Raw genomic sequence first — 14,036 nt, forward strand, 5'->3', positions numbered from 1 at the left:
TATTTTTTTTACAAAATTCTATCAAAAGCAATGGTTCTCCACTCAACATTAATATATATAAATTCATATATAAATGAATCTAAATAATAATACCACACTCAACATTAATATATATAAATTCATATATAAATGAATCTAAATAATAATACCACATAACAATACAATGCTTATCTACACCACAATACCCCATTTAAACTATCACACTGCTTATCTACACCACAATACCCCATTTAAACTATCACACTGCTTCTACACCACAATACCCCATTTAAACTATCACACCATCTTAATATTAGACTAATTTTCTTTTCAAACAAAAGAACATATAAATATTTATATGGCTTTCTTAAGATTTGGATAATACATGTGGTATATTGTTTCTTCGTTTATCATAAAGTTTATATGGTTTTCTTAACATTTGGATAATACATGTGGTATATTGTTTCTTGGTTTATCATAAGGTTCTCAACATATAAATATTTATACGACTTTCTTAACATTTGGATAATACATGTGGTATATTGCTTCTTGGTTTATCATAAGGTTCTCTTGCGACCTTTATTAAAAAATATGGACCATAGTCCGATCCACATTATTGGGTATGTTTACAATGTTGACATGGATGCTTATTTGTGAATTTTCTACTATACATCAACCATCTTAACATTTTAATACTTTAATGGTTCACCAATGTATGCAACACGTCCTCCTTGAGGAAATTTCTTGACTTTGAATTATGATAATAGACCTATGTAATGTATTGGTTTCATTGTTTCCTTTTCGATGTGGTATTATTCAAATATTATCTGAATTATATGTGCTATCATAATTCTTCTAGATTGCTCTACAGTCAAGCGAGAAGATCATCCACTTGCCACGTGTACAGTACTATGTTGACTCAACCAACGACTCAGATTGACCACTGTTGAATAAACAACCAAATTGCAATTAGGGTTTCAAGGTTGGTTAATGACCTTGCTTGGTTACTATTATGCCATTTCATTTCTCATTCGCCCTTCTTTGGTTATGAGGCTTCTGTAGCTAGGGTTTTCATTCTCGTTTGCAACGACATCTACCATTTTCCTCGGCACCATACGAATTGGTGTATTCAAGTTACCTTCCGTAGCCACGCTGCCTCCATTTGTCACATAGTGGCAGTTGACACTGCATTCTGTTAAGTGGAAATTGTTTCTGCTCGAGATGCGCCAACATCCTTTTCGAAGGTAAGAATTAACTCTCACCGTAGTTGTGTACCCCAATTTTTTTAAAGATGAAGTTATAATTTAAATAGTATAAATACATGTATGACGCTATCATTTGTCTTCTCGTAGGTTTTCTAGGGATGTTTCCTAAGTCTTGAGGTAACAAATCTTTGCATTCACATAAATTCTCTGAGAGGAAGTGTAAGTGATTCCTCTAGTTCGTTCTTGGAACCCAAAACTAGGTAACTAATTTCAATTATTTTCGTTATGGAAAAGTTCTTTGCTTTGAAGACATTTGGATGTAAAATTACTTTTACCCTCGTTCGATTATCGTTTAAATTTTTCAGAATATTTCTAAAGCTGATAGGGTTACAAGGAAGGGTTTTTTCTTCGCTTCAAACCCTAGGGTTTACCTTGCTACAAGAAGGGTACTATTCATTTATTGTATTTGTGTCAAAATCCATTCATGGTGATTCCAGGTTTTATCTACCAAATCATTCTTTTCCTTTTTAGCTACTCGAAATGGACTGAGGCTATTATGTAGATATTTTCTTTTACTGTTACTTTCATCTCTTCAATTCTCATTCCAGATAGTTGCAAAGATTCTAAGCTTAATGTCTATGTGCCATAATAAAACATTCTTTTCCTCATTGTTTTCTTATTTTCTGGTTATAACCCTTAATATTACCTTATATATTTATTTGATTTTTCATTTTTCCCTTTAATCGTTCTCCTCTTCGTTATGCAAAGGAGTTTTTCTAGAGATGTCTCAGAGACCATACAAGGTAACGTTCTGTTTCCACATTTGAATAAAATATTTAGTTCGTACATTAATCAGTTTTACAGACCCAACAATAACATATACAATGTTCTATTCTATTTGTGATAGGTATTCACTATTTAATTTGCTCCAAAGTGTGCTATTACAACAACGTTACTGGGAATTAGAGTCTTTTTCTGGGTTTTTAGTTTTAATATTCGAATTGTGCCTTCTCCGGGTTGGAAAACCCTTCGAACCTGTTACTTCTCAATGTGAAAATGTCGAGTTACGCACACACGCACACATATATAGAGCTCCTGTTAATTTGTTTTTAATCTTATTTCGTCACCTATCAAGAGAATACAATTTCCCAAATCGAGGGAATATATATATATAGAGCGTATGTTAGTTTGTTTTTAATCTTATTTCGTCTCCTGTCAAGAGAATACAATTTCCCAAATTGACGGAATATTTGTTTTATGACACACTTTCTACTCATTCAAAATTATGCACTGTTTTATAAGATCTTTTTAATTTTCTAAAGAAAACATCATTAGTTCTGAATATTTCTCTACGGTGTTATATATGTATTTTAATGTTTTGACTGAATAGCTTCACCATTTATTTTGTTAGGAAATATTCATTATTTTTTCTGAGCGAACATCTCAAAGAGAAAATATTCCAAGTTTTTTTAAACTATGGTTTAATATATATATATTTCATTGTGTTTCCAAATCATTCCCTTTTGTCTCTACATCAAGGGTCCTTATTGTGATTAATAATTGTATATGCACTTTCTGATACACACATACGATTATAGTATCTCTTTATTGTCTCTACATCAAAGGGTTCTTATTGTGATTAATCATTGTATATGCACTTTCTAATACACACATATGATTATAGTGATTATAGTATCTCTTTTTATATATATATATATATATATATATTTTTTTTTTTTCTCTGGATGTTCAATATAAATATACGCTATCTTTTAAGTTTTTCCTCTATGACATTGTTCATGGACACAGTGAAATGTATGTTTATGGGTGCATACTTATAACGAGATTTGACATAATTGGGTTTATTCTAGTGTATAAAGGAAACTCGTATATTTTCACGATCTCTTATACTTTTACGATTATTTCTTTGTAATTATTTTTGACTACAGGTTTATTCCAATTATTTTTTTTATTTTCATACAACATACAATTATTGTATACATACATATACAATATACTCCTCTACTAAGTTAAAACTGTGTCTTTATGTTGAAAATTGTTCCTTCTGTCATATAATTTCTCTTTCTTAATTACTAACTCATACAAACGTAAAACATAAAGATACTCAATGCGCAATATTGGCATCATATTAATTCTACGTTTCCATTCTTCATTCTAATTGAGAAAATAGTAAACTAGACAGAAAAAGAGTAAACAATTTCCGTTTGAATACTAATAAGAAAATACAAGAGTTAGAAGCATCGACTTGAATATTTTTCCTGGGAAATTAAGAATCAAGTATTTGGATCCTCCCAACTTTTACACAACATTTATTGGTCCTCCTGAGCAAACTAGGCTTGCAATTCCCCTTATGTCTATTACTTACTGCTTCTCTTAAGTCTCTTCAATTCTGCTCTTAGAAATTGTGAGACAAAAGAAAGTAAAATCACAGAGATATTATCTATCCACCACTTTTTGGGTGGTTATTAATTGTCTCCACCTCATCAACAAGTGGAAAGTAGTTAATTTCTCATTAATGAGCTCGTGTTTCCCACTCTTGACGACAATTTTATGTCTTCTAGGAAACATTTAATTAGCCAATATCATAAATTCAAAGTTAAATCTAATCACCCATAATAGATGCCTAGGACTTGCTGATGGATAAATGATAATTTTTCATAATTAAAGTGCAAAATTTTTCCTCTTTCAGCCATATATACTTGGTCATTAATTTCCTAATTTTTTGTCTTTATTTACAAAATAAAATATAAATACAAATTTTCAAACAACTAGTATCAATAATGAATCACTCATAATTAAAATGTCTTACTATTTCATGTAGCATACTTAACTAAATAAAAGAAAAAATAAACTTGTGCACACTTATTTACAAAACACATCATTACGCTGACCAATATCACATCCTCCCCTGATTAAATTTGACACCATCCCAATGTCCCAATCAATACTTTCTTCCTGGAAATCATTTCAAAATTCTTTTCAAAACATAGAAGGATAAAATTCCTTGAAAGCATCCTCTAACTCCCAAGTTCCTTCCTCTCGAGTGAAATGTTTCCATTGAACCTTCAACTGCACTAGATCTCTATTACGGAGTGTAACCACCCTGAGGTCTAGAATACACAGTGGTTTTGCTAGGAACTCTCCCTCTGGTTCCACCTGTACAACATGCCAATTAATCACATGAGATGGATCATGTACATACTTCTTCAATAATGAAACATGAATTACTTTATGAATCTTAATATTGACTGGTAAGGCTAGTTGATAAGTAACAGGTCCAACTCTAGCTAACACCTCAAAGGGCCCACAATATCTAGGAGATAACTTAGCACAACTCCCAAGTCTTCTTAGGCTCGACCTTCAAGTACACATGATCTTCCACATTAAATTCCTTCTGAGTTCTTTTCAAGCTTGCATAGCTTTTCTGGCAATCTTGGACTATTTTCAAATTTTGTTTAACTTTCTTGACTATCTCTTCCATTTCCCTTAACATTGGTCCTAATACCAATTTGTCTTTAGGATGATCCCAACTTAATGGTACCTTGCATCTTCTTCTATACATGACTTCAAAAGGACTCACTTTTATAGAAGTTTGATATTCATTGTTATAGGCAAATTTAGCTAAATGCAAATAGTCCTCCCATTTAGTTTGTTTGTCTTTCACATACATCCTTAGCATGTCTTTTATTAGCTGATTGGTCCTTTCTATTTGACCATTATTTTGAGGATGATAAGATGTACTAAAGTTTAACTTAGTTCCCATATTTTCAAATAATCCCTTCCAAAACTTGGAGGTGAACTTTGCATCTCTATTTGAAATCATAACCTTAAGTACCCCATGAAGCCTAAAAATTTCCCTCATGAAAATATCTGCAATAATTATGGCCTTAGAAGTGGATTTAATTGGAATGAGATGTGTTGTTGTAATAAGTTCGTCAATCACAACCATAATGGAATCATGTTGTTTCCTTATTTTTGGCAACCTGGTGATGAAATCCATTGAAATGGTTTCCCATTTTCATTATGGAATGGATAGTGGTTCCAACAAACCAACATCATATTGATGCGATGCTTCAACTTGCTGGCATTCAAGACATCTTGCTACATATTCAACTATTTCATTTTTCATATTTAGCCAATAAAAATCCTTTCTTAGTACAATGATCAACATTTTGTAACCAAGATGACCAACTGTTGGTCTTTTATGCCGCTAATCTAAGAAAATTTCTCAGATTTATGTCATTAGGTATGTAAATTATGATTTTAAACAATAATAAATCTTGGTTTTTAACTGAAAAATCATCTTTCCCTCTAGTTTATCAGTTTTTTGCACCTTTTCTTTAATTTTCAGATATTCTAAATTGAAGTTTGCAATTGTTTCAAAGGTCGGAGGATTCTCCCTCTACAGAATAATCAGATACCTCAACCTCTATCGCTACAGAACCATGGGAAGGAATGTTATTACCTGGGCTAGATAGAAGGAATGACAATCCCCATTTTGACTTTTTCTACCAAATTTGTTAACCAACTAATTGCTGATGTAGCAAAAATATGATTAAGTTTTCTGCTTAAGGCATTTTCAATTTTGTTTTCCTTTTCTTTGATATGAATACTCACTAATAAATGCTAACCATCTGGCTTGTCTAACATTTAAATTTCGCTGATTAAATAAGTATTTGAGACTAACATTATCTGTCCTTAATTGAAATCTTCTCCCTATTAGATAATGTCTCTACATCTTCAATGAATGAATAATTGCTATTAACTCTAGATCATGAGTAGCATATTTTTTCTCATGTTCTTTTAGTTTTGTAGACTCATAACAGAAAACATGACCATCTTGCATCAAAACTCCCCCTAAACCTTCTTTACTTGCATCTTTGCACACCACAAATCCCTTGTTGGGATCAACCAATTTTAAAATTGGAGCTAAGGTCAAAAGTTGTTTAAGATTTTCAAAACTATATTGACACTTCCAACTCCACTCAAATTTGATCCACTTCTTTTGTATACTAGTGACTCAGTATGCAAGTTTAGAAAACCCTTCCATTATCTCCTATAGTGGCCTCTGATTTCCATAGAAGACCTAACTTTTTTCACATTCTTAGGTGCTGGCCATTCCATTATTGCTTTATCTTCTCAAGATCTACAACAATTCCTTATGATATTATACGTCTTAGATATGAATTTGTTGCTGGTAAAATGAACATTCGTTGAACTTTGCATATACTTCAGTGTCTCTTAGAGTTTGAAGGACCATCTTCAAATCTTGGTCATGCTACTCCTTACTCCTTGAGTATACCACAATATTGTCTATAAAGAAACTTACAAACTTATTTAGAAATGACCTTTGTACATTGTTCATGAGAGACATGAATGTAGAAAGTGCATTAATCAACCCAAATGGAACACTACAAATTCATAATGTCCATAATGTGTGCGAAACATTGTCTTGTGTATGTCTTCATCCCTAATCTTGATTTGATGATATTCCGATCTTCGCTCAATTTTAGAGAATATGGAAGCTCCTCTAACTTGATCAAATCACTCATCCATTCTTTGCAAGGGGTATTTATTTTTAATAGTCATCTTATTCAACCATCTATAACCTGTGCACAACTTCAATGTTTCATCTTTCTTTTTCACAAATAACACTGGTGCTTCCCAAGGAGACACACTTGGTCTTATGTACTTTTTTTCCAATAATTCCAGTAATTGAATCTTCAACTCCATTTGTTCAGGAACACTCATCTTGTATGGGGCCTTGGACACTGGAACAACACTAGGTATATGATCAATGGTAAAGTCAATATCCCTCCTTGGATGAAGTCTTGGTATTTCTTCTGGAAATACATCCTTGAACTGTTCTAATGCAATATATTGTTCTAATAATGGTTGTTATTTATTTTCAGACAAATCTTGTTACCTGGACTGTAAACATATGACACCCTTTTTTGACATATTTTTTCATATGTATAGGAAAAATTTGTTTAACAATTTTTTTCTTGGAATCCCTTGAACCATATAAACTTTTCCTTCTTAAAAAGAATAGGTAAAATACTTTTCCAAGTAGTTTAATATCACTTTATGTGCTTCTGACTAGTCCGTTCCTAGAAGGATATCATAAGATTCCAATGGTAAGATGTTTAAATTGAGGGTAGTTTGCATTCCATTCAAATTTATTGTGTAGTTCTTACTAATTTCAGTCACTTTTCTCTTAGTTCCTATGGCCAACTAGACTAACCAGGGCTTGGATTGTTTTTCTTTTCTAAGTTTACACTTTTCAACTACAACAGGGGAAACATAACTTAATGTAGATAAGGGATCTATGAGTACAAACACAATTTTTATCAGAGATTTCAGGGGAAACATAACTTAATGTAGATAAGGGATCTATGAGTACAAACACAATTTTTATCAGAGATTTTAGCTTGAACTTCAACCATGGTTGATTGATGATCTGCTTGCCTCCCATCAAATGCAACGTTGATTTTGGGTATGTTATAGGCAACATCATTTACAGTGGATGCTCCCTGAACATTATTTGATGTTATTCTTCTTTAATGGATTTTGTGGACAATCTCTCCACATATGGTTTTCATCACAACTCCAACATTTAATAGGCGGTTTTACCGACTCACTGAAATTTTTGTTTCTTGTAACAGATCCTCCTTTATACCTAACACTTTTATGATGATTAAAATTTCTGTTGTAGTTCCCTTGCACACTTTTCGTAAAAGTGGGATTTTTAAACCCCTTTCTCTTGATGTTAAATTGATCAAGTTTCTTTGTCACCCATCATTTATAACTTTCCCCCTTTTGCTTACTGTGATTAAAACATAGTTTAGATTTTCTAATGGTTTCATCCATTATTTTTGGTTGATCAAACTCAAATATTTCTCTATAAGAGAAAGGTAGGCATCTAACAGATCTTTGGATTTTTTCTTTCTCCTCTTTCAAGTAGGGAACATATCTTAATAGACTCATGAATTTGTTAACAAACTCATCCATGTTAAGTTGTCTTAGTTTCAACTCATGAAACTCCCTAGCTTTTTCATCAAAATACCTCTCAGTGAAGTATTTCTTTTTAATTTTTTTCTTGAACAATTTCCAAGTTAAATTCTCGCTTCAGATTATTTTGACAACCTTATTTTATTACCACGTTTAGGCTACCTTACTGGTCAACTGGTAAGTTGCTAGTCTTGCCTTAATGTTACTTGGATAATGATATATTTCGAAGTATTTAGACATATTGAGGAGCCATGCTTCTGCTCCTTCCTCAGGTTCACCATCAAACTCGGGAGGTTTGATTTTATTAAAATCTCCATGTAATTGAGAGGATGATCTCATTTTCTTGAGTAAAGAGGTGTTGCTATTGGATTTCTATTCTTCCTCATCACTAGACCCGTTTTTTTGGCTGTCACTAGAAGTTATTGAGTTGGTTCTGCTTGAGGTGCTAATAGATTTACTCCTTGATCTTTTCCAGAGTCTTTTTATTGATTTTCTCATTTTCCAATTTCCTTAATAGGCACCCATTGATCTCCTCTTGCTCCTCTCTAGCATTGACCAACCTTTCATGGTTTTCCTTAATATCATCTAGATCTGTTTTTAAAGTCCTTATCACTTCCAATAATTCAACCTTATCTTTCTGCGTTGCTGGTTCCTCCCCCAACCATTCCTAATTCAATGTCATGTTCTGCATCAACCCTTGGTGATCTTACATGATTTTGTCTTTCGCCATCTTTCAACTTTTTAGTTCTTTATGTAATCTGTTCATGACAAGTAACTATTTCAGTTTCAGGGCCCAAAAGAGGCCCAATTTTGTTACAATAGCTCTGATACCACTTGTAAAGACCCTCATTTTCCATACTATTTTTTGTTTAAGATCAACTTATCACTAAATCTTCACTTTTAATAGTTATCAGTCTATGGATCGATAGTTAGTCTTAGCAATTCCAAAATTCATTGTGTAATAATACAATTATTATAGAAGTCATTTCCTTATCACTCTTATGCTAGTATTTGAAAAATTTGTATTGAAAACCTGTTGAAAATGCAACAAGATGATGGAGCTTAGTGGAGAGGAGTTGCCTTCACTAAGTGGGCCCGCAGGCTATTTTTGGCGCAAAGTCTATTTTTAGACATATGGATCATGGTCTATGAGTTGCAGGATGCTATTTGTGGATGATTGGTCATGTTGGTAAAAATAGATGGACTTTTATTTTTAGACATATGGGCGGAGTCTATTTTTAAACTGCCAGTCTAAAAATAGAACAGTCGAATATTATTAGCTCTTAATAATATTTGGACTATAAACATTATCTTATCCTCTTGGAGCACTTCAGTTCGAGCTACGGATGTGGCACATGCAACTGCCAGAAGGAAATATGCTTTTCTTATGGGTTAGTTGAGCTATTGCATGATGGACTTCAGTTAGAACTCAAGTGATTGAGTTTGGTGGAGTTGATTGAGGAGTTGATGGAGTTGTGTTTAGTTTGACTTAGTTGAACTAGTTGTATTTAGTCTAACTGCAAATACACTAGTGATGAGTGATGTGAATTAATTATTAATTAATTCACTAATTATTAACTCATAAAGCAACTAAAGAATACATCAGTTAGCTCAGTGCATGGACAGTTCAGTGGAGATAGGTGTTAGAGGTGGAGACTACTATCAGTTGTGACTATAGCTGTGCATGAGATTTGCACAATCAATGATTGAGATTGCCAATGAGGATTGCGCAGTACAAGCTAAGGGACAACGAGCTTGGATCATTCCTATTCACACATTGGATTGCGCAGTAGAGGCAGGGAAACAGTGGAGGAGATTTGAACCTGTGACTTGATTCAGATCTGAGCTAGTTTGTGTGTAGCAGGTGGAGATAATATTGAGTACTTGTGAGGAGTATTGTACTATGTATTGTTACATGTTCTCTATCGTTATAATATATCGATAGTTGGGGGTTTTCGGCTGTATGCTTTCCCCAGTACATACTGTGTTGATATGTGTGATTGATGTTTCAATGTGCGCATGTGATTGTTTTTGATTCCGCAAATTGATGATCAACGTAAAGGAGGTTATGTATTATGCATGCATTCCGCAAATAGTGTATAATCAGGATAATCTCTGTGAATAAGTGTCATATTATTCAAAATTTCTACAGAACCAACTTTTTGAAATTTCTACCAAAAATCTTTTATTCACATACTAACTATATAGTCCAAAATGTAATTTTTGTTCACAAAATTCTATCAAGACAATGGTTCTATTCATATGTAAATGAATCTAAATAACAATACCACATAATAATACAATGCTTATCTACACCACAATGCCCCATTTAAACTATCACACTATCTTAAATGAATCTAAATAACAATACCACATAATAATACAATGCTTATCTACACCACAATGCCCCATTTAAACTATCACACTATCTTAATATTAGACTTTTTTTTCTTTTACAAAGAACTAAACTTGTAAATATTTATATGGATTTCTTAACGTTTAGATAATACATGTGGTATATTGCTTCTTGGTCTATCATAATTAGACTTTTTTTCTTTTACAAAGAACTAAACTTGTAAATATTTATATGGATTTCTTAACGTTTAGATAATACATGTGGTATATTGCTTCTTGGTCTATCATAAAGTTCTCTTGTGAAAGATGGACCATAGTCTGATCCACATTATTGGGTATGTTTACAATGTTGACATGGACACTTATTCATGAATTTTCTACTAAACATCAACCATCTTAATATTTGTAATACTTTAATGGTTCACCAATGTATGCAACAAGTTCTCCTTGAGGAATTTTCTTGACTTATATATATATATATACATTGGTTTCATTGTTTCCTTTTCAATGTGGTATTATTCAAATATTGTCTGAATTATATTTGCTATCAAAATGCTTCTAGATTGTTCTATATTCAAGCGTGAAGATCGTCCTACTTGCCACGTGTATAATACTTTATTGACTCAACCAACGATTCAGATGGATAGCTGTTGAATAAACGACCAAATTTCAATTAGGGTTTCAACATTGGTTAATGACCTTGCTTGGTCCTTCTTGTGCCATTTCATTTCTCATTCGCCCTTCTTTGGTTATGCTGCTTCGACAACTATGGTTTTTTATAGCGTCCACCATTTTCGTCGGCACTATACCAACAAGTGTATTCAAGTTACCTTCCTTAGGCATGTTGTCTCCATTTGTCACACAATGGCAATTGAATCTACGTTATGTCGAGTGGAAATTGTTTCTGTCTGATATGTGTCAACATTCTTTTCAAAGGTAAGAATTGATACTCACAGTGGTTGTGTACTCCATTTTTTCTTAAAGATGAAATTATAGTTAAAATAGTATAAATACATGTCAAGTGCTACCGTTTGTGTTCTTGCAGGTTTTCCAGGGAGGTTTCCTAAGTCTTGAGATAACAAATCTTTGCATTCACATAAATTCTTGAGGAGGAATTGTGAGTGATTCCTCCAATTCATTCCTGGAACCCAAAATCAGGTAACTAGTTTCAAGTATTTTAGTTGTGGAAACATTTTTCTTTGCATTCGAAGACATTTGGTCGTAAAATTACTTTTACTCTTGTTCGGTTATCGTTTAATTTTTTTAGAATATTTCTAAAGCTGCTAGGGTTACGAGGGAGGGCTTTTCTTCTGCTTCAAACCCTAGGGTTTACCCTGCTACAAGAAGGGTACTATTCATTTATTGTATTTGTGTCAAAATTCATTTCATGGTGATTCTAGGTTTTATATACCAAATCATTCTTTTCCTTTTTATCTATTTGAAATGTACTGAGCTTGTTATGTAGAATTTTTCTTTTACTTTTACTTTCCTCTCTTTAATTCTCATTCCCAATAGTTGCAAATATTATAGGCTTAATATCTATGTGCCATAATAAAATATTCTTTTCCTCATTCTTTTCTTGCTTATTTTTATGTTTATAACCCTAAATAATCCCTTATATATTTATTTGATTTCTCGTTTTTCCCCTTTAACCATTCTTCTCCTCTTTGCTATGCAGATAATTTTTTTCGGAGATGTCCCATAGACCATACAAGGTAATGTTCTTTTCAACAATTGAATAGAATCTTCAGTTCGTACATTCATTATTTTTACAGACCCAACTGTAACATATACGATTTTTTGTTTTGTTTGTGATAGGGATTCACTATTTGATTTGCTCCAGAGTAAGCTAGTACAACAACGTTAATGGGAATTGGATTCTTTTTCTAGGTTTTTAATTTTAATATTTGAATTGTGCCTTCCCCTGGTTGGAAAACCCTTCAAACCCACTAGCTCCTCAATGGGAAGGGAGAGTTATATATATATAAAGACAATAATTATATATATAAAGACAATAATTATAGCTTTTGTTAGTTTGTTTTTAAACTTATTTTTTTCATTTGTCAAGAGAATACGATTTCCCAAACTGAGGGAATATTTGTTTTATGACAGGGTTTCTACTCATTCAAAAGTTGTGTACTGTTTTAAAGGTCTTTTTAATTTTCTAAAGAGAACATTATTAGTTCTGAATATTAATCTAAGGTGTTATCTGTGTATTTTAATGTTTTGACCGAATGGGGAAACATTTAGTAATTTTTTGGGGAAATTCCATACAGAAAATCTTCAGAGTTATTTTAAAATTTGGTTTAGTATATATATATGTATATATCATTAGTTTATCGTGTTTCCAAATCATTCCCTCTTTTCTCTTCATTAAGGGTTCTTATTGTGATTAATAACTGTATCTGCACTTTCTAATACACACTTTCGATTCTAATATTTTTCTATATATATATATGTATATTTTTTTGTTATTGTTTTGTTTTGTTTGGATGTTCATACAACTATACACTTTCTTTTAAGTTTTTCATCAATGACACTCTTCATGGATACAATTAAATGTATGTTTGTGCGTGCATAAATAAAATGAGATTTGACATAATTGGCTTTATTCGAGTGTATAAAGGAATCTCATATATTTTCACAATATCTTCAAAATATCTTCTTATACTTTTACAATTCTTTCTTTGTAATGAATTTTTACTATAGGTTCAGTCCGGTTATTTTTTTGTGTTCATACAACATTCAATTATAGTATACATAGATATATGATATATTCCACTATTAGTAACCTCTATACTCTACCGAGTTGAAACTGTGTCTTTATATTGAAAATTGTTCCTTCTCTCATGTGATTTTTCTTTCTTAATTACTAACATCATATGAAGGTAAAACGTAAAGATACTCAATGCTTAGTCTTAGCATCATATTAATTCTACTTTTCCATTCTTCATTCTAACCGAGAAAATAGTAAACTAGACAGAAACATAGTAAACAATTTCCGTTTGAATACTAATAAGAAAATACAAGAGTTAGAAGCATCGACTTGAATAGTTTTCCTGGGAAATTAAGAGTCAAGTATTTGGATCCTTCCAACCTTGACACAACATCTGTTGGTCCTCCTGAGCAAACTAGGCTTGCAATTCCTCTTCTGTCTATTACTTACTGCTTCTCTTAAGTCTCTCCAATTTTGCTCTTAGAAATTGTGAGACAAAAGAAAGTAAAATCACAGAGTTATTATCTATCTACCACTTTTTGGGTGGTTATTAATTGCCTCCACCTCATCAACAAGTGGCAAAGTAGTTAATTGCTCATTAATGAGCTCTTGTTTCCCACTCTTGAGGACAACTTCGTGTCTTCTAAGAAACATTTAATTGGCCAATATCATAATTTCAGAATTAAATTTAATCAACCAAATTAGATGCTTAGGACTTGCTAATGGACAAATAATAATTTTTAATAATT

General features: G+C 32.2%; 1 long non-coding RNA gene across 5 annotated transcripts; it reads left to right on the forward strand.

The window, feature by feature from the left end:
• Positions 1-908: 908 nt before the first annotated feature.
• On the forward strand, positions 909-12,677 carry LOC149167887 (uncharacterized). Of its 5 annotated transcripts, none has more exons than XR_016260973.1 (6): positions 909-1,223; positions 1,332-11,507; positions 11,617-11,729; positions 11,852-11,919; positions 12,250-12,286; positions 12,390-12,677. It is a non-coding gene; the product is annotated as an uncharacterized LOC149167887 (long non-coding RNA). The 5 variants fall into 5 exon arrangements; XR_016260974.1 differs by having other exon boundaries at positions 924-1,223; positions 1,332-1,444; positions 11,134-11,729; XR_016260975.1 differs by having other exon boundaries at positions 1,332-11,729; positions 11,852-11,935.
• Positions 12,678-14,036: the final 1,359 nt, after the last annotated feature.

The sequence above is a fragment of the Pinus tabuliformis genome, chromosome 5_1 (genome assembly GCF_031772625.1).
Source record: "Pinus tabuliformis cultivar Carrire ecotype Pingquan chromosome 5_1, CPIR1, whole genome shotgun sequence".
Classification (NCBI taxonomy): domain Eukaryota; kingdom Viridiplantae; phylum Streptophyta; class Pinopsida; order Pinales; family Pinaceae; genus Pinus; species Pinus tabuliformis.